The sequence below is a fragment of the Tenebrio molitor genome, chromosome X (genome assembly GCF_963966145.1).
Source record: "Tenebrio molitor chromosome X, icTenMoli1.1, whole genome shotgun sequence".
NCBI classification, from domain to species: domain Eukaryota; kingdom Metazoa; phylum Arthropoda; class Insecta; order Coleoptera; family Tenebrionidae; genus Tenebrio; species Tenebrio molitor.
This window is the reverse complement of record NC_091055.1, coordinates 10,075,905-10,082,642: the sequence shown is the minus strand read 5'-3', so window position 1 is coordinate 10,082,642 and position 6,738 is coordinate 10,075,905. Positions and strand designations below refer to the sequence as shown.

The window sequence follows — 6,738 nt, the reverse complement described above, 5'->3', positions numbered from 1 at the left end:
AGATGTTAGAAACATTTATTTAACCCTGTGTGTGCTGACATAAAAACAGAAAAAATTTCATCGTCAAATTTGACACCACTTTGGTTTTTAACTCTATGCTATAAGATCCTTAATGAACAAAATATTTTTTTTTACAAATTTCGGTATACATTTATGCCCTATACATAATGTATATGTGCTCTATACAGAGTGATCAACAAGAAACCAAATCAAGAGTGCTACCTCATCTTTTGTTTTATCGAAACGTATTTCTATCATGGATCAGCCGCTTTTATTTACTTGCTGTAAACACTCGTTTTGTTGGTTGCCTACCTCTCAAAAATCTATTATTAATTGCCTTTATAAATTTTTTGTAATTCATGAATAATAGATTTAAAAGCAAGTTATAATTAATTATTATTTATTATTGATTAGGGAAAAAACACACAGTTACACAAAATTCCTTCATAAGGCACAATCTTGAGTTACAAAATTTTAAAAATTATTATTTTTCACAATTCTTTGTTTTGTTATTTTCTGTAAGTGTAAAAGTTATTATTCTCTCATTTTTGGGTAATTGAGAACTTACTCGTATTTTTCTAGCAATGTTTAAAACATTTAAATTACTCCAAGGTCAAAAAATAAGTTTTCACAAAAACTGCTCAAAATGTTCTCCATTGTGGTCCAGACAGAATCAAACTCGCCTCTCATAATTTCAAAAACCCTTATGAATCTGTCAATTTGTTTAGGGTAATGTGTGGGTTTTATTTCTTGCAACACACAAAGGGAAACAAATTAATATCCTTCTTAAAAATTTTCTGATAAGTGCCATAACACAATTTAACTTGCTGTCTTAAACGCCTTATGAAAGTTGAGGGATGTTCCTTGATAATTTGTCGAACATTTTGCACCATTGCTAAAATTTGAACTAAGGACTGACCTGACTTCTTCTTAATGATGAATTATGATGTGCTAAAATTAGGCACTATAATTTTAAGACATTGATAAACTTGTTGATAACCAATACCATCAGGTTCGGACATCTGGCTTGAAATTCTTCGGTGTAAGGGGGTACAAAGTAAGGCCAGTCTTCATTTTCTTGTTTCACCCTCTTTCGAAAATAATCTAATAAAAATGCCTTCTCTTTAATGGTAAAACCCATTTTACAACTTATTCTGGGATAATTATTGCTTACAGCTTCAATAAACGTCTGTAAACTTTGCCGAAATCGAAGATTTGTTTTCTAGGTTAAATCACTTAAATTGTCAACAACAACAACCTTGGATTTTGAAATGTGACATTTCAACGAAGCATCTCCGTACCAGTGGCGTCGCGTTTGGCAATAAAAATGATAATTTACTTACTCTTACAAATGTAAAATGTTGCCCTTGTTAATCTTATAAATTGTTTCCCTTATCTTATAATAATAATAAAATGCACAATTATAATTCCAACGTCTAAAATTCATAAGGTATCATTTTTTATTAAATAGCGTTTGAGACCATAAATTGTCTACGCCCATGTTTTCACCGCTTATGTGCATATGATTTTGCTACGACGTGACCGATAATTTGCAACGCTTGCTCTGATTTGGATTCTTGTTGATCACTCTGTATATGGTGTACACATACATCCCATTGATATAAAGTAGATATTTGATGTATGTAACTTGTACAAGATTATTCACGTAAGATGACAAACCTGACCAGGTAAAAATGCATCCCAAAATACATTTTACAAAGCAACGTTGTGTTTTTTAATCAACAAAAAACGTAAAAACCATTACGATCTGAATCCCTTGGATTTTATGGGATCATCTGTGCATTGAACAGAGGGGAACGAAATTTTGACAATTTTTTAAAATTGTACATGGCTCCTTTTTATTTTTGTACGTTTCATCAATAAATTCCACCCGATTATCTCGCAAAATAAGCGTTTTTGACCTCATATGTATTAAGAGTTTTATGCTTATTTTTGATCATAGAATCAGCCCTGAAAGTTTGTCGGTGGAATTCTGACACACCCTGTATAAGGTAAGTATGATCCACAGGGTCATTATAAATGATTGTACCATCATAGTAGGCGTTGGTGGCTTAGTTGAATGTGCCGCAAGCTTCATAACATGAGTGAGACTAGTATCGCCGATAGGTAGCGCTGCTGGCGGTAGTGGAAATCTGTCTACTACTTTGTCTAACGTTGCGAGGCTGGCGGCACATCCAAAATTTGTATGGGTTTTCAACGCCAACTACGATGGTACTATCGCGGCCATCCAAAAGTGAACGTTTTTTTTTTATAGTTTGATATTTACTTTAAATCATAGGCGTCCTAAAATGTCAAAGTTTGACACTAGCGATAAAAAATTTATTGAAACTATTTTTTTTAAATGCCACATCTCTCACTGATACAGACAGCTAGGGCTATTGCAAAGCTAGAAGAAAATTGGTCGTTGGCTGCTGTGGCGAGAGAATTACATTGCAGTAAGACTTGCATCTTACTGAGGGGTTGGCAAGAAAACAGGCTTGAGAGGCCAATGCGAATAGGTGTTAGAAAGGTTTCTTTACTAAAGTTTACTTTCACTTTAATAATGTATTAATTACTTCTCAGTCTCATTTTTATTATTACAACTTTTTATTATTAAAATAGTAACGCCTGCTGCACGAACGCCAATGAATACAGCCTGATTTAATCTAACGAAAAATACGGACATTTTCGCAAGCTATCGTTCACTTTTGGATGGCCGCGATTGTACAATCATTTATAATGACGCTGTATATAACTTGGATATACCTTGTCCCATAACTGCCTCCCCATAGAAAACAGGCATGTGCCGACAGCAAGATGCTCCAAGATGACTAGCTCGCATAAGTTTTCAATTTCACCAATCCCAGAAACTCAGGATTTACTAAAAATTCGGACAGGTTACTAGACAGCAAAAATAATTACATATTGATATCGTAACGAAATTCGAAATCCCGGCAACGCAAATTTGCGGTCATCCTACCTCTATGGTGCTCAACTCTGATTGGTTTAAGATCTCTTTTCTCGATTATCGCTTGACATTGGACTTTTTTTCTTCAAAATTCACATTTATCACATTTACCCAAATATGTATTCCCTTTTATCTCTGGGAAAGCAGTTCTGGGACAGCCTATATATCTGAATTTTTGCAATTGTAATTAGAGCAATTGTTATTCTTCACTGTGTAATTTACTGTATCACCTGCATCTGTACTAACTGCGGTTTTTGCGACGATTTTGTCGTCTTAGCGAGTACAAATGAAGGGTATTAATATTATTGTTGTTATTATTATTGTAGAATCGTGTTTGGTATGTACGGCGAGCAGAAACGTTTTATAATTCGTCGTTATTAAGATATAGTGTAATAATAACATTGACTTTATAGGTGCAGTTAATTGCATGTGCTACGTCCCGGAGAGTTAAGAGATCCTTAAAGATTGACTAAATCAGCGGGAGGCCTTTATACAGCATGTATGAGCGTCTTTATAGGGCAATGCAATTAGAATTGATTGTTGTAGGTGATTTTAACGACACATAACAACAGTGCGACATAAAACCCGATTATTAGGGTTTACAGAATTTATGGAGAGAGGGTTAGGAAGGTCGATGCTTTGTGCCTGATATTCGAAAAGGTATTTAATCAACGATTATAAAAAACCGTCGTAAGGAGTCAATCCTGTCAGGTTAAATTTCGACAAATTGGAGATTTAATTTTGTTTGGAGTAATTTAATCCGTCTCAGTCGTATTATTGAGTCGTAAAATAGGTTAACGCGGCGATAATAGGGAGTTAGACCGATGGGTGTCCAAAATTAAAACGCACACAAAGAACGCCAGCTAGGAGGTTAATTAGCGAAGATTTTTCGGGTAAATATTTGTGACGGTGACACAAGTCCGTATCGATAATGAAGAGAAAACATCATTAGTTAAATCCGCAATCTTCTCGTAGAAATGTAAATGATGTCGGCAGTAAACAAGGTTTAGTAGATCTGAACAAATCCCACTACTAGGCGTAAATTATGTCAGTGAACAATCATGCGGTGCTTACAGCATTTCAGGAGATTAACATGCAACCAACATTCCCCAACTTCGACAATGAGAACTCAACTTTACTACCTATCTCTCAGCAAATACGGTTACTACTCTGCCTTAATTTGGGGAGTGAATACAACTCCGACAACGGAAACTATCGTAAACAACGGTGATTGCCATTTATTTTAGCATCTTGCGACCGGGAGTTTCCTTTGTTCCTGGATGACCCATAAATAGATGTGTGTATTGGTCGGCAGTTGTTCCGATCTCAACTGCTCATAGCTCATCACGCGCAGAGGAGTTGCGATAAATCATCGAGTTTGTCCTTTTCCAACTAACGGAAAGAGGAGTTGCACCGGAATAAAAATCCGATGTGTATAGAAACTTGGCACGTGCTGTTATATACGTTTCTCAGCGCTACCGTTTGACGGGACGAGTGTCGCCCCGGGGTACCCCTAACAAGACCCTTCAACCGCCGCAGTGTCGAAACTATAACGAAAGCTCCATGAAAGCTCCACCGAGTCTCCGGTGCGGAGCTACTGATTACCAATCGCACTCCCACTTGTTTCAATTTTATCGAACGATCGGTTGTGGCCCCCGGCGAGGTTTTAACAAGTGAGATTCGTCAGGGCTCAAATACGACGGTAACCGTATCAAACGCACGGTTTCGACGATACTTGACCAAATATACATTTCCTTCGTGGGCCCGCTAAGCATTGTATATTTGCTGAACGTTTGTGGGGTTACCTATAGTTTATACGAGATCAAAGCGTCCCTTCGTGCCGCCTCCCGGAATAACAAAGATGCGAGCCTTTGAATGTAAGTTTACAATTCTGAATAAGGAGTTTCCACAGATTTCCGAAAAATAAACAAACATCTCGCGAGTAAATATTCGACGCTCTCGAGATGCACAAAAGCTTCGCGAGCTTCGGAGGACACCGATGCGTTCGTCTAATGAGATGCGAAAGGTTATAAATTGGGAGAATTTAGGCGACGACACGACGCCTGATTGATAAAGGAGCCGGCAGAGCCGGAAAAGAAGAGAGACCTGATAAGAAATTAATAGGAGCAACGGGGAGCAGATGGGTCACGGTTCGGATAACTTTAACAACACAAACTCTCACGAGATTTAGGCACTGGAACAATAATACAAACCACCTTCAAACACTTGACTGCCTGCAATAAAATAAAAAATTATTCATTTATAGACGTTTACAGGTGGAATAAACAAATATCGAACCCACCACCGCAGAACATTTTTTCCCTTTATTTTACCACAGCTGATTTTGATTGGTCAGTGATGGTCCAGAGCGACGAGACAGTTTGATATGACAGTTGAGGCGCAGTAAGTACCGGATACGATAATTTCCTAAGTGATAAGCAAGACCAGCTGTCATTTGCGAAATTCGAACGATCTTATCAAACGAATATTTCATAAAAACGGTCCCAGACTTGTTTTGTTCGATTTGTTTTCTGTCATTAGCACAATTAAAAACGTTGGCGCGACCCGACTCGCTTTTAAACTGCTAATAAATACTTCATCATCGTTATTGACTGAATAATTGTGACTTAATGAAGCATTGCTGTTATTTTAAAAAATCGTAAATCTCGTCGAATTAACATAAATGCTACGTCAGCATCATTATCTACAATGTTCTCGCCTCCAGACGATGACAGTTAATATACGGGGTGAACCAGATATGCGACGGTGGAACTCGATACTTTAATAATTGTGTAGTTTTATTCTTCACAATATAGTTACAAATTAATTGACAAAGAAGTGAACAGGTACAAGTTATTCTTCGATTTACAGAACTCGTCGCATGTGTAGAAGCTTTTGCGATCACGTAACACAGCTTTGCTGACCACCCATTACCTATTTTTTTATTGATTGTATTTTCGTTTTTATTTTTGAATAAATGTTGCACTTTACAAATAGATAAGTTTGATATTTCAAGAAATGTTTGATTATTATTTTTCACACTTTAGAAAATTCCTTTAATTTTTATAATAATTCGATATTCATATGGTTTAGCTGGACGCAAGTACATCAATTACGCAAATACTTTTACGCAATAATGTGTAATTAGAGAAATAAAACTGAAAAACATGGATACATTACATTAGCATGATGTAGAGACCAAGACAAATAAGACAAATAAAAATTGACTTGAAACGGGTATTTAAATAGGAAGAACACTTTTTAGAAAATAATTTGAACTTAAAAATAAAGCTGAATAAAGCTTTTTGAAATTAATTTATGATTAAAAACGGAAAATTTTTAAAAAGTACCTATTTTAATAATATAATAGTGATTTAAAATTAAGAAATAACCACAGAAAATGTTTTACATAATTATAAATATGTAATAATAAAAAAAATATGGCGAAAAAATTGGTTTGAAGTGGAGATCAATTTTGGTTGAAAAAATAAACTAAAAAAACATCAGCACAAACTACATATGTTAATTTATTTAAAAACTCCAGATTTAAAAAATTAAATAAATCATAAAAACATAATATAAACCACATAGCCGTTTAAGATTAAAAAAAAAATAATAATAATGGCATGATACACAGTGATTTAAAATTAAGAAATAAATGTTGGTTGAAAAAAGTAACAATAATTACATAGTAATAAAACAACTGAATTAAAAAAAGAAATGGAATAATATTGCGTTATGATATACAGGATGTTTCAAAATTAGGAAAG

At 35.1% G+C, this 6,738-nt stretch overlaps 1 long non-coding RNA gene across 1 annotated transcript; it reads right to left on the bottom strand.

Moving 5' to 3' along the window:
- Positions 1 to 383: 383 nt before the first annotated feature.
- Positions 384 to 1,312, bottom strand: LOC138140300 (uncharacterized). Its single transcript, XR_011162470.1, has 3 exons — positions 1,007 to 1,312; positions 569 to 951; positions 384 to 516 (listed from the first exon to the last, which is right to left on the bottom strand). It is a non-coding gene; the product is annotated as an uncharacterized lncRNA (long non-coding RNA).
- Positions 1,313 to 6,738: the final 5,426 nt, after the last annotated feature.